This window comes from Lathamus discolor, chromosome 8, assembly GCF_037157495.1.
Source record: "Lathamus discolor isolate bLatDis1 chromosome 8, bLatDis1.hap1, whole genome shotgun sequence".
In the NCBI taxonomy this organism is placed as follows: domain Eukaryota; kingdom Metazoa; phylum Chordata; class Aves; order Psittaciformes; family Psittacidae; genus Lathamus; species Lathamus discolor.
The window spans coordinates 12,631,545-12,656,644 of NC_088891.1; the positions used below are offsets into that span (position 1 = coordinate 12,631,545).

At 37.9% G+C, this 25,100-nt stretch overlaps 1 long non-coding RNA gene across 3 annotated transcripts in view; it reads right to left on the bottom strand.

The window, feature by feature from the left end:
* LOC136019024 (uncharacterized) overlaps positions 1–25,100 on the bottom strand; it is a 341,700-nt gene that overhangs the window by 268,791 nt on the left and 47,809 nt on the right. The window contains exons 4-5 of one of the 3 annotated variants that reach the window (XR_010614707.1): positions 22,883–23,042; positions 17,735–19,668 (exon numbers count right to left, since the gene is read on the bottom strand). The exons of 1 other annotated variant lie outside the window; for it this stretch is intronic. This is a non-coding gene — a long non-coding RNA (uncharacterized LOC136019024). Of the gene's footprint in view, positions 1–17,734; positions 19,755–22,882; positions 23,043–25,100 lie in introns of those variants that run through there. One more of the 3 variants, XR_010614708.1, reaches the window with a different exon arrangement.

Sequence of the window (25,100 nt, forward strand, 5' to 3'; positions counted from 1 at the left end):
AGCTTCCAAATGAGAAGTTTGAAGTACTTGTAGAGCTTAATTTGACACACATAATTGCTCGCTGTCTTAGTAAAATATATCACATGGTAGCAACACAAGGAGATCTTATCCTGATCTTAGACAGAAGGAAAGCAGGACATTAAACAGGGTGTTGTAAAAGTGATGAAACTCAGAGAGAATGCAAATCTCATTGTTAAAGCTAGCTAAAACCTAGAATTCCCACTACACAGAGAAAAATCACATTTGTATTAATTTAAATAATAATAATAAATCCTACCCTACTCTGCTTCCCAAATGTCTAAGGATTTTAATAGGTTTCATGATATTGTATTTAAATTTTAACTTTCTCCCTTTTAATAGTAGTGTCTTGATGCAACATGACATGTTCTTATTTTTCTATTGCTTTAGATCTACAAAAGCAGCTACCTCCTAATATATACTGAATATTTTTCCAGAAGAAAGTATTTGTGCTGATGTTACAGTGAAAAAAAAAAAAAAAGCCAATTACTAAACATTAGTACTTTAGATATGTCCAGAAACAACTGAAAATAGTTCTAAATAAACTCATGCTGCAGAGCTAATTATAATAATTAAACCAGAAGCAATTAACTCAGAAGAAATGAAACTTTCAAATAAGGTTTGCAACAGTTTGGGCCACAAAAGGTGACAAGGGCTACTGGAGAACAATACCAGTGCACAGGTGAAGTTTATGCTCTTGGGAACATCTCTGAAAGAAGCTGTTTACAAACAGCTAAGCAATACCCTGTGAAAAACATCTGCTTTGCCAGCAGCAAGCTACCAGTAGGGAAGATGAGACTGGAAGTAGCATATAATTTCCACATTTTGTGTAAACGTGTATAGTAACCACTCATTCATAACTGTCTCTTTTTCAGTTTTCAGGAAGAGGCTTGCAGCTGACCCAAGTCATGGAACAAAAGTCCTCTCCACATGCTTTTGTGCAAAACTTTCACATCAAGAAATGTACAGCTGCAAGATTTTTGTTTCCCTTTTTATTCTTTATCTTGTGGATTGATTCCCTAAGAAAAGGAACATGCTTGGTATAAGCCACTTCAGGTACTTTCCCGGTGGGAAATACAAAGCCCATCATTTCTAAGAAAACTCATGTGATGTTGGGAAGGAATATCTTGTTACAAAGTCACAGCCATAAACAATGACACTTCCTCAAACCAGCAAGATCTATCCCATTTCAAGTTGAAAATACCTGCCAGAGTGCCTGAATATTCACTTTGTACAGCACAGGACCACGCAACATGTTAATCACTACGTGGAACTAATGACCCAGGCTTTGAGATCCACATATTAACATCCATTTCTCCAAATGCTCTTTTCTCTTCAGTAAGTCACAAGAAAGTTCATCCAGTCTTCCCTGCCTGTCTTCTGAGAGATAGAACTGCAATTTTAAATACAGCTCTTCAGTTGTAAATTACCCATAGCTGGGCCTGAGAAAGGCAATGTGCTTCAATTCCAACTGCTTTCCTAGGTCTTTAACGCATCAGCATGGACCAAGATCTCTCAAAGGAAAGGGTTTTCTTTCTAAGTTAAGCTGCAGTTGTTTACAGGACTATTTAGAGCCATACAAGCTTTGGGCCACATTCAACATCTATTACCTGTCTGTTCCACACTGTGAATCTTTCCCGTGTTGCACTCCGAGTTCAGATGTGCAGCTCACCTGCAATGTGAACTTTCTTTCTAGTTTCAGAGCATGAGGTTTTTCAGTGATTCTGGCCCCTTCCGAGTTACTCTGCCCTGCTCTTTGACCCAGTCAGTCTCTCTCACTCTCCCCCTCCCCCTCCCCAACCTTCTTTTCACTTTGGAGAAAAACACACAAGAACACACAAGAACATATTCAAAACATGAAATACAAATACATGTAGGTTCTCTTGGACTTTACCCACTAATCTGCTGCATAAGGACAGCAAATTTAAATCGGGATTATTTCTCCTGCGGGCTTCCACCAGTAATGTTTTCTTCTCCCCTTCCAATTCTACAGTTGCATTAGCCGTACCTGCCCTTTCTTCACTCCTACTCACTACCTAACCAGAAAGGCCCCAGTCTGAAGCTTAAACCTGAGCTCAGAATTCTGATGTCCTGTAGGCAACTTTAAAAACATCTTCCAGGAAATTCAGTCTCACAAAATAAAAATTTCCAATTTCCCTGGGAATGCTCATGCCGCTCCTAAGAATTCACATTACAAAAGCTCAGAGTTTTAATGTTCACCCCTGTGAGCCTTGCATAGTAAGAGTCATAAAGCACAAGAACAATGGATCTTGTTCTCAAATAAATTAATTGAAAATATCCTGAAACATTTTATAAATTGGATTTTCTGTCTGACACAGCATAACGCACAACAACGTACCAGCCACATGTGTCCTTTGGAATGGCCTGGACAATGAGCCTCACTTTGGGGTGGCTACACCACTCCCAGCATACACAGTAAAACCTTTCTATCCCATTGCAAGAGTTTCAACAAGCAGAGCAGAACCTTGCAAATGTGGATGAAAGACACACAAAGTTTTGTTTATCAAGTGACGGATGTCTCAGAATTGCACCATTTTCAGTAACGAACAGTTGCACATTGTTACAGGACATAGCTTTGCCAATCATTGGATGCTATTAATGTTAGTGTGGCAAATAATCTAAACATTTTTTTAAGCTGTTCTGCTGCAGGAAGATTTAAAGCCCCTCTTTTTATTTAAATTATAAGAAGCAAGAGTAACTTGGACATATAATGCAATCAGTTTCATAATTGACAGGCACAATTACATTTTTGCAATAAAATATATGCCCGTACCTCAGCAAATTATTGCCTAATGCCGTATGAATCTGGCATTAATGAAGAAGTTGAAAAATAAACAACAGCAGCAGCTTGAAGTACAAAAATCGTCAATGCATATTTGAGACTAATGTGATTAAGAACAACATGATGTGTGAACACAGATTGCTTCTTGGTTCAACACTTCTCATTTTCATACAGTTTACCAGATTCCACTAGCTAACCTAGATTAGAGATGTTACATGCCCATTCTGTTTTCTAAGTGGAGCAAAATTTACATTCTTGGGATTATATTCTATTAGTGTAGGCAGATGGATTTTTCAAACTTGTTTGCCTCAGGATTAGATGAACATGAGTTTGCAATATTTTAAAGCCATCTACACGTTGTGAAAGCCTGCAGAATTAAAAAAAGATTCAAAAGGAATAAAGAATGGTTCTTCTTCTTCTTGCCAAATGGGAAAGGATTAGATGGTACGTGAGCAATCACCAGTTCTTAGCCATATTGTTTCAAACTAGAAAATAACTGTCATGGGCTCAAAAGTGATTTAGTATAGAAGCTTCAAGGTCTCCTTTTGCTTACTAGGAACATAAACAAAACCTGCTGTATTACCCGTGAAAAATAGCCTATATACCTTACTAAAACTTCTCAGGAGGTGGACAATTTCATATCTATCAAAAAATATGTCCCCTCCTCCCAACAGCAATGTCATATCCACTAAACAGCAAACTCACATTTTTCAAGTACCACATCTAAAGTGCCTCAGAAATAACTTTGACAATTTCAACCCACCTCCTGCTGAGATAAAACTGTCTAAGTGCAAGCTGACATGGACCATTTCAGATGCCCTTAGGACTAAAGCCTTTTCTGCCTCTCACACCACCAGCAAGTAGGCTGGAGGTACACAAGAGGCTGGGAGGGTACACAGCTGGGACAGCTGACCCCAACTGACCCAAGGGATATTCTGTACCATATGATGTCATGATGTCAGTATATAAAGCTGTGGGAAGAAGGAGAAAGGGGGATATTTGGAGTGATGGTGCTTGTCCTGGCTTGATCTGTTGCTTGCTTTGTGGGATTTTCAGGGTTTGAGACTTTACCTCAACTTTACTAAGAGTATTAACCCATGAGATGAGATTTTCCAGTGTATTCTCATGCTTTTCAGCAATTCATGTTGACATCAAAAACTCTTCTGACATAGAGCAGATGGAAAACGGAAGAACTCGCTCAAAAATATCACAGGAGTTTGGTTTGACGTATGAAGAACTCAGCCCAGAGTCCCTGCACAGTTGCCTGGTGAGCGTGGCAGACTGTCAGGGATAATTCTTTCTTGTTTCACAGTAGCATGGTTAATGCTTCAGAATGATTTCTTTGACTTTTTTTTGGTCACAGAAGGTAGCCATTGACTGTCAGGGCAGAAGGTAGCCATTGACTGTCAGGGAATCACTGCACGTCTAAATTCTTTACTGAACACCACTCCTTTGCTCACTTCTGCAGACTCCTTACTGTCCATGGTTTTACTCCTGTGAGGGTATTTTGTGATAAAAATGCAAGCACCCAACCATACCACTGTAAATAGTTACAGGCAAACAGATGGTTCCATCATGCACCCGTTTATTCAAGGGCTGAATAATCTTTACACTCAAACTGACTTTGGCATAGTAGAGACCCTGCCTTTGTGGAAAAGTTTATTTTTCTCATCTATGGAAAAAAAAATGTTACAAATGTTTTGTTGTGATTTTTTTTTAAATCTATTCAGTCATTTTGTTATTACAAGTATCAATTTCAATAAGCATTAATGAGAAGCTAAGATAGTGATTTTCAGAGCAGAAGGCATTTATTCTATGTCTGAGTTCTATTCCAATTACACTAAATGCTTAATGATGTAAGTCTAATCACTCCCTGGAATGCACAGTGCTCCCATATACTACTGACAGCTCGCCATCACTAGAAGATCATAACCTGACAACTTAGAGGAAAGATTTTTTCTATACTTCAACTATCTTTAAGCATTTCATCCATAAAAGTGAAAGTTCATGTTACAGATTTTACAAATAACCCAATGTTTCTGTTTGGACTAAACAGTCCCTTTAGATCCTTCCAATACACTTTCTTACTGCTGCATGTCCTTGATCACCTATGAGATTAAATTCTGGTAAAATTTTTAATATGCCTTTTAAAGCCTTTCAAGTGTCAAGAAATCACCTCTTTCTTTCATTGTCAAGGAGACATTTAAATAATGTATCAAAAATATGCAGCAGTGTCACTGAAGAACACATTTAACAGACAGGTTTCCTTCAGACTTTTTCCCTTTCGCTGGCAGAAGTAACCTGGTATTTGGTCTGCTTTGCACTGCCAGCCTGAATGTGATTGTGGGTTATCAGTTACCATCTAAATGGATGAGATTCACTGAAAACATCACTTGTGTTTATAAAATTAACTGTGCCTGGCATTCTGGGGACAAACTTTGACCTCTCTGGTGCTTTGATGGAAACACTAGCAATGGGGCTTTCCTATTTCTTCTAATCAACTACAACAATGAAAAGGGAACTAGGAATGGATTAAGGTCATATCATGTCATTTCTGATGTTCAAAGAATCTCTGAACTAGCTATTCATTCTTTGAGCAGAGGGTAATCACAGCTGTAAGCCTTCACTGCCGTGGCTGAACTGCAGAACCTGCTTCAGATCCAGAAACCTTTGCCATTGCCTCCAAATTGCTGTAGGTTTATGCAAACTGTTAGTCTATTTAATTAAATATATAATATATAAACGCTGCTTGAAAAACACTGTCTTACTATCAAAAGAGATGTGTCTCTTTCTAGAGTAGCTAAAAAAGGTTAATGGATACTTAATTTTGGTATTTGATATACACCATAGGAAACTCAGGTATATAAACCATATAAAATAGACCTGCCACTTGTTTTTACATATCACGTAAAACCTATACATCTAATTTGCTAGTACAAGTTCATGCATAACAGTTGTTTATATGCACACATTTGTTTTACAGTGACTAGCTGCATACTTCTCAGAATCTCCTGTAAGCCACACAACCAAGCTCAATCATAGTATACTGTTACCAAGGTTAGACTGCCAGTGAATTTACCATCTCATCTTTTGACAAAGAAGCCACAAAGAAGCAATTTACCTCCAGTACATCTTCAGTTAGGTGAAGCCTATTTTACCCACCTATAGCTTGAGAAGCCAGGATTCTCAAATTTGACCTAAGAGCAACACCAATTCACCCAAACCAGCTGGGTAGCATGAAAGCACCAAGATTCTCCCCACTAGCACTCTGCCTGCAACTCTCCCAGAGTATTATTAATGATTTTTGAGTCAGCCTCACCCCAGCATCATCATCAGCTACTCCTACACTGGCTGGTTCGCTCGCATGCAGCCTGCATAGCCAGCCCAAGAGGGAGAATCCTTGTATCTCAGGAGTGCAGCAGTCAGCGGACAAAGAGCATTCCAGCTCCTCTGTTCAGCCTCCAATGCCTGGCATAACACATCTCATGAAATAAAATGGCATAAGGAAGTCTTGCACTGGTTTCCAAGGCAAAAGCCACCTGTAGCGTGCACTGCCACTAAAGTCCTCCTAAAACGGAGGTGAAGGGGAGGTCCCATTGACTTAATGTCAGTAGCAGCGTGAAGCATTTTTAATCTGTAAGGTGCATGTAACCTGAGAAAATTGGTTGAAATTCGTAATATCTAAATTACTAAAGAAAACCAATTTTCAGTGTGTTGTAGGTTATGCCTTTCCCTCTCTATGTTTTTTTTTTGTAAACCACTGTGATCTTTCATTGGGGTATTTACTGCTTCGTTATATATATTAGTAATATATATTACTGCTTATATATATATATACATACATATCAAAGAGGTTATATATATCTAACCTCTTTCAGGAAGAGGTTCAGCTGTCAGGCAGAAAGTATCAAGGGGGCTGATAACAATTTCCTTTTAACTAGAAATTGACAGTCAGTATTAGTATCTGCTTTGAGACTAACAAATTGAAACCCACCTGCAGTCAAGAAGGAGGGGTTCTTAAGCTCCCAGCAGCATGAGCTAATTTTCATTAAATCAGCATTGTCAAAATTAAAATGCTAAATACTTGCTATACAGTGATGACATTCCCATTATGTTCACTACTTTCTTTAGGTGAAAAAATGTTTATATGTAAAATGGTTCTTAGAAAATGTTCAGGATTGACAGCTCCAACGAGTAAGGCCCTTTATTTATGGCCAGGGAAGATAGCATACCAACTGTAGCAACAAAACCTGCTCCACTGCAATGTTTTAACTAAAATCCCACCTGTTGACAACTTTCAGCCACTGCTCTAAGCCCAGTCATGCCCTCATTTTGGCTAACATTTCAAGCACAAATGCCCATCTTTGTGTCAGATTGCTGCAGTCGCCATCAGCAGCTACCTGCTAAGTACCAGAACCAGGATAAACTTCCACTGCAGACCAGTGCATATAAAATGCCTATGTGAAAATAAAGCATTTGTTAGGGAATGAGGTCATTGCAAATTCATTTTTAGATAATTATTCACTAAAGAAGACTGCTGATACACAGATGACCCCAATTACATTTCTGTTAATGCATAAAGGAACTCTATAACTACTTCCTACTATTCTGCACTCAGGAAAACACTGATTTCAACAAGAAGAGAAGTTTGATTACATGAGCATTACACTCTGTATCCTTTGCTTGGCTGTAAGCTTATAAAATCACACAACCCAATACTACTTCCAAACCCCAATCTCATAGACAAACAAATATCTGGATACAAACTCTGAATTATCCTACGCTGGCATGAATACGGAAATTTAATGCGTGATCTAGGCACACATGTACGCATTTTCCTGCTACAGTTCCCAGCTTGGATACAGAGATCATCCTCCCTTTGCTCCTTCCTACTGTAGCCATAACGACCAAAGAGACTAGAAGATGGAGGCCCAACATTCAGACAAGAACGACAGACAACAGTGAACATAAGCAATCTATTAGTGATCCCTAAACAATCCCAAGAATGAGCTGAGCAGCTTCCACTGCCTAACTTAAGATTCCTTAAAGAGGACTAAAGCAAGGATAGCTGGAGGACAAGAAGCAAGTGCTGAAGTAAACAGAAGAGTTACTAGCCCCAAATAAAGACAAAATATAGAAGGCAACCAGAACAAAGAACCTGTAGACACCCAGAACAAATAAAAGCTCTCTTTGAAAGTGCAGTCTCCATAGACCCCAAGATACCTGGGTAACTGACTAGTAAGAGCTTGTGGACAGGGACTACATATCACTGCTTATATTTTTCAGTTGTTTAACCCATTCAACTAGCTCATTAGAGGACAGATTGTCTTCATATTGTTTGCTGCTCACATTTATCACTTTGGTAACATGTTGGTATTCAGAAAATAAACAATCTTCTGGCTTAACAACATTGTCAGTGACTGCCACACTTCCGCTTGCTGCTTTGTGCAGAACTGGACGCAATGCTTGTAGTCCTCTGTGCCTTCACTTACAGCTCGAAAAACCAATAGCAGGAATAGTTAAGGGTGATCCTACCTGAAACACCTACTGGATGGTCCTATTAGAGAGTGTCTGAAGAGCTCAAGAGCAAGTCTGATGAATGATTAAAAGTTCTGGAATACCTTAAATTTCTGTGTGCACACAGTGAAATAATTATGCAAGTAACATTTTATTTTCACAGACAGATTTTTTTGAAGCCCAGATTTGAAACAAAATCTGTTCCAAGCAAAATCTTAATTTCTTTCCAAAAAGTCAAACCATAATGTCATCAAAAGATTTGTACTTTCTGACACTTTCTGTTCAGCTGATGCTTTTCCCATTTTCAGTTTGAATTTTCAATTTAACTTTTGCCAATCTCGCCCTGCATTTTTCTACCTTAAGAACTGCAATCTTTTATTTCTGTATCTAAGATGCTTTTTGTATTTCAAAGCAAAAACTCCAACCTTTGAAACAAGGGGCACACATGTGGGTATGTAAGGACAAGGATAACATCTGTGGGAAAGCTATCTTTTACCCTAAAAATTCATTGTCTCATGCAACAACAGGCACTGACAGAAGACTTTAACATACAGTCAATAATGTCTGTGAAAAGGAGCAATGCTGAATGGTAGAATATTAAGAAATGGCAGAATAATTATTGCAGCATTCTGCCTGCTATCATCTGAAATATCAATAGAAAGCTCAATGCTACTGACAGGATGGTTTACTAAAGTTTTCCTACACTAGTACAGCAAAGATTCACAGGAGAACTTTTGAATTAATAACAGAGCACTCAGGTCAACGATCTAAAAAGTGTTCAATATAGGAACATTTTCTAGAAAAAAATTTGGAAAGCAAGCTGTAGCAGAAAAGTAAGCTATAAAAGGAAATGAGGGTGTCTTTCAGGACGACTGTGTACTGCAAATCATTTCCCAGAATAAAGTATTATCTTGTTAGAAATTACCCAGGATAGCAAGAAACTCATAATAAATAGAGAAACCACCAACGTATGGTTCAATAAGAGGATAAGGTAGCCTTGATAGTTCTGAAAAGGTGAAATTATTTACCCAGCACCTGGAAGGAAAAAGAACAAAACAAAACAAATATCCCACAGATTTCCCGAAAAACTAAACAACGATTTGGGTCAATTTAAGTTTAAAATTAAGGATTACAGGCTTAATCGAATGCCTGCTAAAGTCCATGGAAGTTTTTTTAAAGGTCTTAGACTGAGCCCTATCAGACAGGGAACTCAGGTGAAGTTCTTAGCTTATTTATCTTGTAGCATTTTTACTTACAGCTGCATTCCTCTGTCTGTATCTGTCTGCATCTTTGACAGAGTCTAATTTTTTACCAGTTGTCTCCTTAAAAACACCCAGCCCTATCACAGGATAAATACAGGACAATAGGATGTGTACCACAGATCAAGTGCCTAGGCTGAATAAGACAACTTGGAAAATTATGCATTTTATCATTAGAATGGACAAAATAGCTCTTATAAAATAATTAGCACAAGCCTTTTTTAGAAACTCAAAACTAGATGAGTCCAAGAAGGGCTTTTCTCACCCACTGAGCATCTCACCCACTTCTCAGACACACTGAGCCTGTTCAAGCTGAGTAAGAGCATTTACCAAGCAAAGGGCAATTATTTTGCTCTATCCTACAAAGTCACGCTATCTGCCATCTGTTTACACTTCAGTGCTTCCACCAGTCGCATTTAGCAACCAACATGCTGTCCACACATGGACTTGGAACTGAGCCCACCTGCATCAGGTGGATCTGTGAAGACAGTATAATAAAAACACGTGTGCTACCTGTATGCCTCTCCACATATACTCCATGCCGTATTTAATTTTGTACTGCATTCCGCATCCTATGCAAGTTCCTTTGCCATCCTGTAGCATGGCCAAAAAAGAACTGTACACATATGTACAACAAACGGTTGCATAAGGACAAAGTGCCCAACAAGGGCCAGGCCAGCACTTCCACAGGAAATGTATCAGAAAACACTGTATAGTTGACAAGTGGATTGAGCAAGTCCTTTGGTAATAAGCCACTGAAGAAATGGTGCTTCTCCTAGACCTGACAAGTCACTACAACACCAAAAAATCTTGTGAAACAAAGCAATTTTGTGAAATCTACCATTGCTTTGTTTCACAAAAAAATGTATTTTTCACAAACCATACAGTCCTCAATGCATCTCTGGCACTATGTTCTATCAGAAGGGACATAAAGTGGCACCTGTATCAATACTCCAAAGCAGAACAAGACCTGACATCACAGGAAAGAAACTGAACAACTTGATTCACAACCACATTACTCCCAATTCATAAACATCTAACTCTGTTGCTTTAAAGCGAATTTATGCCATCATAAACCTGGAGTAACATAGCAGTAAATCAAGCTCAGAATTTAATATTCATGGTGGTTCAGCTCAATTTTATTTAGTGCAGGTGTTCACTTAATTTTGCTGATAGGATCTGGGGGGAGTGGACAGTTTGCTGTTAATTCATTTCTACTGCCTGGTGGTCTCAAGCCACTATGCCACTGGTCCTATTCCTATGTACTTCAAAGACTGCTGAACAGCTGTTTTCTTTTGTCTACTATCTACAATGCCTTCACTTAACCATGTTTTTTCTTTGCTACGTTTACAGTATCTCAAAAGCAGCAGCAAAGGGTACTAATAAAATAATTAAAAGATCACACAGAGGTAAAGTAAAAATCAAAAGAAAATGAAAATGAGAAGAAAAGCTTGCAAAGAACTCACGGGAGAGAATAAAGACACATCAACAGGAAGCAGCAGCTTCAACTTGTCTGCCAGTTTTTCTATAGTGCAATCACATCCATTGTCGGCAAGCCACAGGTGCACAGCACATGGAACAGACAAAAACGCACTGGGGAGTGATGACAGTTAACTTCTGAGCTCATGCTGTATTCATCTCAACATTCATTTTTGCATCTGTTGTGCTGAATTTTAGTCTTTAATTTTATTTTTGTTCTGATTTCAGAGGAACTGTACCAAAAATGCAGTACAGTAGAGAGGATCTGGGCTTTTGGAGGAAAAAAATCTATTTGGCAACCTATAATGTGAAGACAGGCTCTGTGTTCATCAGGCAGGTAACTCAGCAGTTGCGACTCTGGTTACAGTGCATAGCTGCAAAGCAACTGCCAGGTAGGATGCTCATCAAGTCAAATATCAATATAAGTGTAACAGTGCAAATATGGATTTTGTGTAGAGTGCAAAAAAAGGCAATATGGGAAAGCTATCAGTTATAATAATGAACGGTAATATTGTCATAATGGTTGATTTCACTGTTTATCACAAACCAGGTCAGTATAGATTACACTTGGATGACGGTCTTTTGATCTCAGATGTTTTCCCCATCAATAGGGCACTTTTTGAAATTAGATGCAGGCTGACCTCTTATTCTTTGTTTTCATCACTCTCCAATCAGTGGGAGGAAATCAGCCCCCTGGGAACGTTTGATTCACATTGGCTTACTGTGTTATTTCAGCTGTGAAAGATGCTAATGAGCTAATATCAACTTTCCTAGCAGAAAATACACACGTCGCTTTAAATTTTTGGCTAGGAACCAACATTTCATCATTTTAGGCAAGATCTGTCATTACACTGCAGCAAAAGAAAAAAGCCCAACAAATTAAAGACAAGTTCAATCTACCTAAAGGGCAGAATCTCACGCAGTCTCCTTCCAATATGTAATGCAGAACAGCAGACACATAATTTGCTGTGGAAATTAGTTGTCAGATTATGTTCTGTGTTTTCCCAGTTCAACAGAACAGGGCAAAATCCCAAGAAACTTTGAGGATAATTGATTTCGCAAAGGAAAAAAACCTAACTGAAAGGTTTCTCATACTCTCGAGGAACTCACCTGTGACCCACAGACAGACAAAAGAGTGGCCTAATGAAGAGCAAGAGCACCCAAATGTGTGAACTTCACAATTATGGGGTTTCAATTTCAGGGGTAAATCTCCATCTTTCACACATAGAAACAGAAAAATCAGGTCACCCTAAAATAGTGAGGAAACTTGCAGGGTTTTAGAAGAAAAACACTTTCAGGTTGACTACTCCATGGTGGTTTTCTGTTCTTGGGAAGAACTAAGGGGGTTTAAGATTGTAAAAGTCTTGTTCCCTTTTTTCCCCTACCTCAATTGCCACTTTTGGGGAAATGTCAGCTGCACTACAAAAAGATTTGTAAAGTCTTTCACAAAAGTTGTAATGTTTTCAACTTTTACAGAATGAAATCTTTCATGTAGAAATGAGGATACTCCATCATTTAGTAAATTTATCTGATTTAAATAAACTATTAATATAAGCCTGAACCTTAAGCAATTTTCAGATTGGGGTGTTTTTCAATAATCATACTTCTCTTCCTCAGATAACTTTTTAATTTCAGAAGAGGTCTAGAGCACAGCATTTCTTGAAAAGTAATTATAGATGCTTTGGCATGCACTATTTTGAGACAAATTTCTAAGGTTTCAAGATTTAAAGCAAGATTCAGGCCATTCCTTTCTTATTTTTTACCAGCCAACTTCCTATCACACATTATGCTTCTCTTAAAATCCTCTAAGAAGACTAAGATACAAGCACAAAAAGAAGCTATTTCACCCAGCAGGACAAGAGTGACATACAAAAAAACTTGAGGGTGACTTTTCTCCCAAGACACAAGGACAAGCTTCTTTATTTCTAGAGCTTAAAAGCACCAACAAAGATTAATTATTGACTAAATATGCCCAAAAGGTTCCACGGAACATACCAAAAATTAAAACTTTTTTTTTCCATCCTTTTTTCTTACTGGTCAATTTTCCAAAACTTCTTTATCTTTGAAAAATAAGCCTACAATTTGTCTGCCTGACACTTTTTCCTCTAAAAGCAGTGAATTGGCTTTCAAGTGTTACAAAGATGCATATTAGTCAAAATAGGAAAAAATTACCGCCTGTACTATCACTGTATACACTGAAAACCAGAAAATTTTGTATTTATATAAAACCACCGAAAGTTCAAATTTAAAAGTTTCTATACATCATAACCAAATACTTCTACTTCGCAAAACAGTACAAAAAATGCTTTGGGTTTGGTTTTTAAAAAGCCATTAATTTCTAGACTGGTCTTGGTTATTTAAACAGGTATGCAGCTGGTTGAAAATTGGTTCAACTCATAATATTTGGATCCAGATTTTTGTAAAGTTTGAAAGCATTTGTAGATGGGATGTCTGTTCAGTTCTTCGGTGCTGACATCGGAAGTGCCAGCTTCTCCAGACTTTCATTTGTTGCCTATTTCTAACATTAACAAATTTACTTTAATACCTAGCTTCTTTTTTCCAGGGCCTTACTACATAAAAATAATTTATACTTTCCAGACAACCTAATGTTAAGACTCTGAAAGGAATTAATGAGATTAGTCCATTTGCCTGAGCTATGAAGCTGCTATATAAGACACTGATTGTCATTAGTGAAAAGACAAATCATTCTTTGTCTCTTAACCACTTTAGAAGCTTCCTAGAACTCTGTCTGTTGACTACATAAATAGCAAATACATCAACTGGCACGCTCAAACCAGCTACATCCAATGCCATATGAATCACTGCTGATCCTTTCATATGCCATTTGCTTTATTGAGTATGAATGGATCCAGAAAGAAGAGAAAAATCCACAATGATACTTGCAAATTATGTTTCCCTTGTTTCAGTGCATCATTTTTATTTTCAATTCTCTTTTTCTGTGCCATCACAGTGATACTAAACACTGATTAGATGACAGCAATTTGAATTCAAACCTGGCTTCTTCTATAGTTTTCAAAACCCAGTTAAAGTGTTGGTCAGAGGTCACCTTTTTAAAAAAATTATAGTGGCTTAAAAGCCTTATTGCTTTGCATTCTATTAAATAGCTTCTGAAAAACAACGAGGGAAAGAGAATTTTGGAACATCATGTTCTATGGCTATATCTTCTTTTCCTTACAAGCAAAATCACTTGAGTGATTGCAGTACCGGTAGACACCACATGGTTTCAGCATGCAACAGCCCTGAACACCAAGTCCAAAGTACTGGGAATGAACACTGGGTTTGACTGTATACTGATGTGCAATGCAATGAGGGCCACAGGCTTGATATGCAATAGGTTATTATTGAACATAACAAAGATTTCTGCATGCACACCTGTGTGTGGTGTAACAAGAGCAATAGACACAATAAATAAAGAACATTGGTAAGAATTTCTGGGTGTGCTGGTAGCAGATACATGTTATTAGGCTCTTTAAATTATCAGTAGAGAAGAAATGCTTCCTAAACAAAATATCTCCCCCTTCTCTAACATCCCCGACACCATAAACCCAGTCAAATCCACTTACAAATATCCTTATCCTAAAATTCTTTAACCAAGAAAAAACACTCTTTTACTACTCCATTATTTTTTATTGGCTGTTCTAAAATAAGCAGGAGCCTGAACGTGTATATTGCATGATTGTTATACTGCCATATCAATTTCACTTTATTCATGAATATCAATACAAATGGCCCAGAACTTGGCACAGAGATGCTTTGCTCATAAATTACAGTGTGCTTTTTCTGTGATTGCAGTCATATAATGTCCTTTTCTATTTAATTCCACTTCTATTTTGAATTCTGCACTCCCTCCCTTGCACAGAAAAAGAACAATTTCAAAGATAAATTGATTAATCATAGTAATTACTCATCTATACAATACGCACTTTTATCACATAAATACAAATAAAAGTGATGGTGTCTGTGGCCTTCCTCCACCAACAAAACATATAAACACCACTATTAATTTTGTGATAAGAGCCTGAGGTGTTCAGGACACTTCTGAAATACGCACACTGGAATCTTGCCCACCTTGAAATGATTGTGTGTTTTGACAATAGTCAACTGAGGTGGAGTTTCTTCCTGAAGCTTTACGCTGCCGGCTATCACTGAAACATGCAACATGCATTTTTTTCCTAGGATTGTGTTCAGTGTCTCTAACAAAGTCTGTCTTCTAATTTGGAAATTGCAGTAGCATGACCCTTTCTTTTTTCAGATTTGTACAAACATATAGTGGAAATAATCATTGTTCTGACATGCTTCAAACAGATGTTTCCAAGTAAAGGAAAACCACTAATCATTCCTATTAATTACATATTAAACATAGTTCGTTTGGGACTTTTTTAATTACACAGGCCAAAGAATAAGCATGAATACAGACTTCTAGTGGCTTTTTTCTCATGCCCTCACTGCCAGCACTGTTCCTGCACTCTGCCTCTACTCTCACAGTATTTTCAACTGTTATTTTCCCTATGTACTGTGCCATACACCACCTCATGCAAACACATACAATGCAATGTTTCTAATTATGCTTACAGTTAATGCTTCCAGAATCACATTGCCACAGTTCCGATTAATGCCAAGATTCAAAAGATTACTTGCTCACATGGAATCTGTTTCACCTATGGCATAGATCTTAACAATCATGGGATCTAGTGCTGAGTACAAAGGTTATTTTCACTCAGCTAACATAGATACAGTGCAAGATGTCTTTGCTTGCAGATTGAAGAGGCAGCTGAATTCCTGTGGAGCTGTATTTATGACTTTCTCCATTGGTTCAAAAAGGTTTTAGAGCTGTTTCTGGTGCTAAAGAATACAGTACTTTCTCTACAAATCTCTGTTGCTGCCAGAGCTTATGTGCCTATACTAGTAAAAAATTCTGATTTGCACGTTAGGAAAGGCTAGAATTTTCAAGACTACTAAGGCAGTGGGACCCATGGGCAAATATCTGAGGGCAGGCTCTAGGCCCTCAAAGTTTTCATCAGAATTCTGCACTGAGCTCCAAAACCAACTGGGCAAGATGTCACTCAAAAAAGCACAGGAATATAAACTGTATTCCAAGACAGCTATTTTTGCCTGCATCAAGATAGGTGGAGCACCACATGCTGCTCCTCTACACACAGCCTTTGGCAAGGCTCTCTGCAGGAATTTCATCATCTCCAAGAGAAACTTGATCAGGCTATGAGCCATTTCCATGGAGGCTCTGTTTTCAAGGATTTCTCATCAATGAAATTTCAGATGATTTCGATGGCAACAACATTAATAAGCCCTGTGGAGTTACCAGCAGGACTGATATAATTATAGGGAATAACTACCTGCAACTCCTCTGGTCAGGTCCCACAGTTCCCAAACATTTTTTACTCAGCTACACCCGAACTTTGCTTTGTGTGTTTCACCAGGAATGCACACGTGAGGTTTTGTTCAAAACATATTGGAGAGTAGCTATTCTTCTTTTCATATCTGAGACATAAAAGGGGGACTTGGGGAAGAATATGGTTATCTGTCATTAGTGATAATTTTGCTCCTCTTTAGCGTAAAAAGTTTGTCTTCCACAAGCAGAGGAAAATAAGGGATCCTTACCAAAACTGGTCACTTGTTATAAATAAAAAGTAGCTTCTAAATAAAGCAAATACTTCAAAATCAATCCACAGATGGAAGAAAGTATTTCAAATGATTACAAACAAGGTCTATTTGGGATATTTCATGTATAGAAAACAGACTTAATTTATCAGAAAATTGTTAGTTTAATAACAATTTACCTACCTCTTGTGCTTAACAAATGGCACAATCCTAAAATATGATTATTTATGTCCTCTACACTACAGGCTACTTTAAAATATTTTTATTTAAGATAACTTTGTTACTCTGCAGAGCAAGTGAGAATTTCTGTAAAATTGTACATAGAATATATTCCTTTTACATTAATTATAATCAGCCGTACATTTATCATGCTTTCATATGTTTCAGTTTTTAACTGTTGAAAATACACAAAACAATAGATGTTTTACTTTACCATTGTATGGAAAAAGCAAGAACACTGTTTGTATTGCAAGTGTAAGACACACTGGCACAAGACCACAATAAATCATGACCCATACGAAAACAAGATGATCTTAAACCCTTTATCCTAATAAGACTTTCTGAGCATTAAATAGCAACTCTAATCCCTTAGTCATTAATTTTCCCGTGTTTCAAATCTGGATGTAATTAAGAACAATGCATTGCTGCCTATGTGGTGAACAAAATGTCATGCTGACGTGATTGATTATGTTTATTTAAACTGGAGATGTCCGACACTTTCCAGTAATACTTAATTCCATTTTTATTACTATTTTAGGCATCAAGATAAGCTTTTCAATTCCCCTGTTGTGACCCACTTAAACAGAACTTAAGAATCTGAGAAGCATTAAATGAAAGAATATTGATACAGTAGTTCTGTGGGTCTCTGGGCTATACAAGTCTAGTGAAAATAAAATTAGGTTTAATATTTTCACTTACTATTGTCAAGGATTTATTTAGAAAGCCAAGTCTAAACTATAATTATAAAACATCTAATACATACTTTACAAGCTGCTAATGACAAGAAGAATTAGACTGGATAGAATTCATAATATATCCTGTTTTATTACATGGCCTTTCACTGCAGTAGCAGCAAGCTCATTACTTTATACATACTTTTTTGTATGCTTAAATATGAAAGATAATTTTCCCCATAGACACTGTGAGACAACAATAAAACTTAAAGTGCAAGGCAAGATTTTTTTTCTTTCTTCATTTCACTCCTAATCAGACAGCAGTTCATCTTCTCCTCATGCAACATTTGACAGTATTGACTGACCAGTATATGTAGGGATTTAACAAACAGGCACAACAGCAAAGAAGTTGAACCTAAGAGAAATACTCTTAAAAGTATCTTGCTGTCTTCATAAGCATTAAAGGGAAGAAGAAGAAGAATTTTTAATATATAATTTTTCTGCATAAACTTTGCAAACTCTCCTTTAAAATACCCAGTATTCCTTTGTGTAGGAGCAGTCAAAGAAAAATTACCAAGATCTTAGAGTGGGTACCAAGGGACCATATATACCATCTGTAAAGATGAAACAAAATTTAATGAGAAATCACAGCTTAAGGGTATAACTTTCCAGCTGGTTCTGAGGGGCCAGCCTAAACCTGTACAGCTCCAAACCAAGAATCCCAATGTCTAACCACTGTACTTTCTTACTGACTGCCTTGTGGCTGTATAGAGACCTAAGGCAGGGAACCCATTTTGCCAGAAATTCCTTTCTGAGGCATTATTTTCCTGTCAGATTGGATCAATACGTATGACTGCTACTGTCAGCTGAAGGCTGACAGCAGCAATATACAGTAAAGGGAAGGAAGGGGAGTATTTTGTACCGACAACAACATCATCCCAACAGCAAAGGTTAGAAAATTATAGCTGAATCCTGAAGTTAACCTGGAAAGAGTGAAGCATCTAGTGTTGGCTATTTCTGCACTATGAGAAGAAGCAAAGGTTGATAGGAAGAAGGAAGCCATAGTTAACTTCACATGAAAAAGGTGTACTTTGAATTTTAAACTACAGTTCTTAAGGTGTGCATCATTTAGACACAGCACATCACTCAAAGATTATTCTTATTCTACTGTATCTCCCAGCATGAGTGGCATTCTTTAAGAGGTGAACCAACCAAAGGGTAAAAAGCATGATTTGTTTTCATTACCAAAATTGCATTTATAATCACAGCCAAAAGAAATACAAGCTGATGTTGTTTTCTCGCAGTTCTGTTGGGCTAAGCCGGACTCTACATCTTCCTGCTACGCACAGCATTCTAACCTGGGTCAAGGAGCTGCAAACCAGGCCATAAAATCTACTGATACATATTTTAAACAGGTTACATTCTTTTCAGATAAATTTTGTCATTCATCATGCGTGCAGTGTACCTGGCAGTAGGGTAGCCTTATGAGCAGTAAAATGAGTGAAATTAGCATTTGAATCGATGCTACGTGAAGATAACAGCCTGCAATAATCCTATTTAACAGCTGTTAATTGTCTGCTATAAACCACAGTTCAGCAAATTTTGATCACACAGCTCCCTGATATGAATGAAGAAAATTTACCAACCGATGCACAGAAAGAAATGTTTGGAGATGCACATCTTAAATTCATTGTAAATATAGATTTTATGCAGATACCATATCTCTCAACTACATGTAAATCATAAAACGTTGTCTGTATGCAAATATTCCCAAAAAACATTACACAGATATATAAAAAATGGTATCTTCACTTATTTATAGGGAAACATTTGGTTTGCACGCCTTAATAGCAAAGATTATTCTTCAAAGTTATGATCATGTTCTTAAGAAAATGTTTATGTTTCTGTGTGTTGCCCACATCCATGTGGGCAAAGTCATTACCAGTTCATCAAAACCATAGTTCCAGCTGCAAGACAAAGGGATGTTTCTCCATCTTCTCTGATACTATTCTACTCACATCCATTACTCAGTCTGAAGCACACACTAGAAGAACATATGATCCTGGAAGTCAGAGCATCCAACAGAGGAAGGTTAAACTTCATAAACAGTGTTTAATCTTTCATCTGTAGCCAAGCAAGAATAGAATCCTACTGGTTAGGGAAAAAAAGACGTAAAAAAAAAAAAAAAAAAAAAAAGAAAAGAAAAAAAGATCAGAGGCTAGGCGTTAAGGTACCCTGGCAATGAATATGTCTATGAAAAGAATTCAGGTTCAACACAATGAGAAAAACATTTTCTTGTCACATATCGGAGACAGGATATCAGGAATCCATAGCTGTCTCTATCAAACGCTGCAAAGATAGGCAGCAAAATATCTATAGCTAATTTCTCTTTTTCTAAGAACAAGAAGATATAAATACTTTAACCTCCAGGTTCATATCTTCTGTCTGGCATCTCAGCTGAAAAGGAACTAAGTAGCATGGTAGTATCTTGTGGAGTTGGAGGTAATTAATAGCACTTTCTTCAATACTTTGTTGGTAGTATGAATTTTACAGCACTGATGGGTGGTTTCCAAAAAGACTGGATGCCAAGGCATATATCATTTATTTTTTGCTTAAAATCCCTATGATATCTTATCTTAAAAGGCTAAAGCTTGTCCTTTCCTTTTTCTTTTATCCAAGAGAACACAGTTTATAAGCAGAAGTGACAACTGTGATGTTCATTAACTAATCAACACTCAGATGGTTGACAGGGTATACTATCCACGACGCTCTTCCCAGGAAGTTAGACTTTTATTCCTCCTTCAATTCTCAATATATAAGATTTGCAAGAACTTTTTACCCTTGCTAAAAGAATGAAGTGTGAATGGGCTCATCTAGATCACTGCAATATTCTTGCGGAAGCTTCCTTTTCTTATGAAAGTGTCCTCAAACTCGCTTTCAGTTGTCTTGACCCTTTCTGTTTTATAACATTTTATTTCCTTACTTTTTATACTCTCTCATATAGTTCTTTCATTAGAGTCTTAGTAATCAAGGCCCCAGTCTTGGGTTTCATTCCCTCAACTTCTACTGTATTTTTTTCTTTAGAATTCCAACATTCTTGTTGATGTATGTATTCTTGTATATACTCTCTGGTACAATATTTGACTTCAGCACTTGCGTCCAATTTAAAGTTAGCAACTGTGCCATTTACGTTCAGACTGGTAGTCTATTCATCACCTGCTACAATGGCGCCCACTGATTTAATGAAGGAATTCCTTTGAGCTAAAGAGGTCTTCATTAAGCCCTTTAACTAACCTATGTGCACTCTAAAACATTCTAAAGCTTCTGCAAAGTAATGTGATCTATTCTAGCTCTTCAAAATTCTACTCGTTGCCATACATTGCTTCATTAAGATTGCTTTCAGAGTATGAACAGCGCCATAAGTTGGGATGTTTTGAGAGGGTTGTTTTCCTGAGGAGCAGAAACTTAGGACAGTTTGAACATAAACTCTGTTTATCCCACTCTCTTCTCTAGTATTGTTTGACTGACCAATCTGCAAGATTGTATTTTTAGTCATAAAGTTCTCCCTGCTTTCACTTTTCACTTCTGTGGTTTTTTTGAAAGAACAGATTTAAGAAAAGTTGCAATTTAACAGCAAAGGAACTGTTTCTCCAAACTCTGCCAACAGTCCTGTACTTATGTATCAGAGCTTCCTTTTGTGCAGAATTAAAAGTGATGCAAGTAATTTAATTTGTGTTACTCCTGGTATCACACAGTTACTTACCCAGATTATCTTTCAATGCACCTTTCTTAGTGAAAAATAGAGGATAAACTTTCATTTTTAATTTATTGTAAGAATGTGTTTAACAGTTTTCCTGTGAGAGTGAAAATTTTCTGCTACTGACCAAACTGAAAGTGAGAATAAGAAGTGACTCCCCACAAATGAAAGCCACCCCCCTTGTTTATACCAACACAGTTTTGATAAGGTCAGTGTAGCTGATTTACAGACAGATCCAGCCATGATCTCAGCTGATGCATCACAGGCTCACAAGACAGTGAAACCTCTTGGCGAGTAAGCATGCGTCATTAAAGAGTTCAGCAATGTAAATTTCAGATACAAACTCAACTGTCACTTGCAGTTCAGAGCTTGTATACTGCCAAATATATTTACTGCTGCTTATGTGTTCAGATTGCTGTTTCAGCATGGCTACATCAAGTTTCTTCAAGCTCAAATCACACCCGAGGCTATGACACTTAAGTTGTTTTACATTTAAAGGAGAAGGATTTAAAGGCAAAATGCAAAGACAGTATCCCTTCTTGGTTCTTCTAGAATGAGTGACACTTTGAGGCTGTCACAGTCACAGTGTGCCATAGGGGTCTTCCTACTCACGAAATCTGTCTGCTTTGCGGACTTTGATGAATCATCCCCCCAGCTGGCCAGGCACACACATAGTTCTGGAGTGGCGTTGCTTCATGCAGTTTCCAACAAGGAGACTGGGCCCAGCTATCACAGCATTTTAACCGTACAATCAATCTGGAGGAACCAACGGCATAATTCTGTAACTGATCTCAGTTGTGAGAAGACTCAGAGATGGATTCCTCATCTATAATTCAGGAAGTGGGCTATCGTTTCTGCCAGCATCCTTCACTTTCAAAACTCTCTGCCTGCCTTACCCAGGTTAGTTTTCTACATTTCCTTATGGCTGCTTTCCTTGGGTCACTTCCTTTGAAACCTACCCACCAAGGAAGGAGAGGAAGATTGCTGACTAAATCTGTTATCTACTAACTGGAGGTTTTAAATATTTGCCTTTTAGATTAAGAATGAGGTGTGAGCAACTGCAGATTTCCTGTGGGTGGGATGAAGACAAATTTTAACCCTTACTTAAATACAGATCATTCAGGATGTAACACCATAGTTGACTATGGTCAGACCAAAAATCAAATAAGAAAAAACCATCTGTTGAAGTGCTGATTTGACATAGCAAGCAGCCATACAAATACTAATGCTAGTGCAAAGGAAGTAGACAGGAATCTGCAGCCAGAGATAAATGGTGGAGGGGACAAGACAGGACTTCCCGTCTCACTGGCAACACAGTCTTAAATTGACTTATGCAGGATCAGAGGGGGAGGCATTAAGGCAAGTGGTTATTGTAGAAATATGGCACTGTGCCCCCACATTTTTTACTATAATACATGGGCAGTCAGAGACTCTATCATAACATTTATCTAGGCAAGGAAAGAAAACATACTAAATCATACAAAAGAAAGAACATTAGTAAATCTGCAAAGTCAAGTACCTGGAAATGAAGATAAAACATTTTTCTTTGGAACAGAAACAGGCTAGGAGCTTTGTTATGCTTTAACAGCTTTGCTTCTTGGTTAGATTTGTGTCCAAGTTTCCTCTATCCAGTTTAGATCCCATATACTTTTCTCATAATTCCCAATGCATGATGTATTCTGCATGAGAAGAAAGAAAATACTTCCTCTAAATGGCTGTACTTACAAATACAATATGACTTCTTTTGTCTGGGTAATTTTTAGACCATCAGTAATCAATATGCACTTGTTGATGTGGACATATGGACAAGGAACTCCAGATTAAGCTAAGAATGGATGTAAACCCTATCTACTACGCAATGCCTGTGAATAAGCTCTCACACTACAAAAAAGGAGAGGGCAAGTTTACTCTTCATGCAGCTTCTTCATGTCCATAAGGGGAGGAGGTAGCTCATGGCAAATCAGCTAATGTGTTATCACATACAGCCATGCCGTGGCTTCTCCCAGGGTTACTTGCCTGTGCCTTTCTCCTACCTCAGATTAAATTCATCTAGTCTACTAAGAAGCAATACTGAGAGCCAGAATCAAAAGGCAGCTATTTTAACCATCCTCCAGGGGTCTTGGGCAGACCCATTAAATCAGGGAAATGAATACAGCAAACTATTTCAGCCCTCTGATGCATGCAGTAGATTGCTTGAGTATGTTAATTACTGCCTTTGGCTGAATATTTCCAGAAATGTTAACACAGAATCTGGAAATAAAATGTCTCCTAGCATCACAACAGCATTTTCAGATACCACACTCAGATGTGAAGCATTAGGACAAGTTGCAGGAAAAAACAAAAGAGAAGAACAAAGTATCATGACTCAAAAAAATCACAAAGAGCTACAAACATAGGAAAAAATTCAACTACCAGCCAATCACCTTTCATCACAGGAGACATATTCTGTACCATCATCTACAGCACTTGGGTACAAAACCTGAATTTAGTCCCTCAGATCCCTTGTTAGACCCTGGAGGCACACTCACCTCACCTCAGTTTTTGCCAATAAAGTCCCTTACGTTTCAGTCACTGAAGCACAGAGTGCCTGAGGCTGCTCAATACTAAGCTGCTTATTGTTTCTCTCATGCCACGGATGGGAACAGTATTCAGAGGTTAGGTAGTTTACCATTCAACTTCCCTGTTGGGCCAAATCCATAGTCAGGCAGGCCTTTAGAAACCCATTTTCTGTATTTCCCATATTTCCAAATCCCAGAGAATAAAGGTTCCTTTATTTGATGCTGGAGACAGAAACCAAATACAAATCTCCCATGTCTCAGAGGATGAAACTGAAAAGATATTTCTTCTACCACAGAGAGAAGTGCAGACTTCTAGGGAGTTCAGCTGTGCTGCAGGTGAGTAGAGACCTGACTCCAGAAATTATTATTCATAGAACAAACAGCTTCAACAGAAAAGACTGAAAGAAATAAACCTAAAAATATTTTATAGGGAGACTTTTAATGATAAATGACAACAAACAAAATGCCAATGAGCCACCTGCATATAAAAAAAATAATGTATCTTTTTGTAACTGTGCATTAATTTGAACTGATAACTTTAAGAGAAACTATATATATTGCAAAATGCACAGCATGCATTACTCCCATTTGGATTTTACTATTTTAACAGTAAAATGATATTGTTAAACTCATAAAACTGTTACTACTTTATACCTGTTTCTCCATAATGCCTTCTCATTTACAGGAGCTCAGGAAGATCATAATCCTCACCTGCATCAAAAGGAGCATGACCAGCAGGTCGAAGGAGGCGATCCTGCCCCTCTACTCTGCTCTTGTGAGACCTCACCTGGAGTATTGTGTGCAGTTCTGGTGTCCTCAACATAAAAAGGACATGGAACTGTTGGAACAAGTCCAGAGGAGACCACGGGGAAGATCAGGGGACTGGAGCACCTCCCGTATGAAGACAGGCTGAGGAAGTTGGGGCTGTTCAGCCTGGAGAAGAGAAGGCTGCGTGGGGACCTCATAGCAGCCTTCCAGTATCTGAAGGGGGGCTATAGGGATGCTGGGGAGGGACTCTTCATTAGGGACTGTAGTGATAGGACAAGGGGTAATGGGTTAAAACTTAAACAGGGGAAGTTTAGATTGGATATAAGAAGGAACTTCTTCACTGTAAGGGTGGTGAGGCACTAGAATGGGTTTCCCAGGGAAGTTGTGAATGCTCCATCCCTGGCAGTGTTC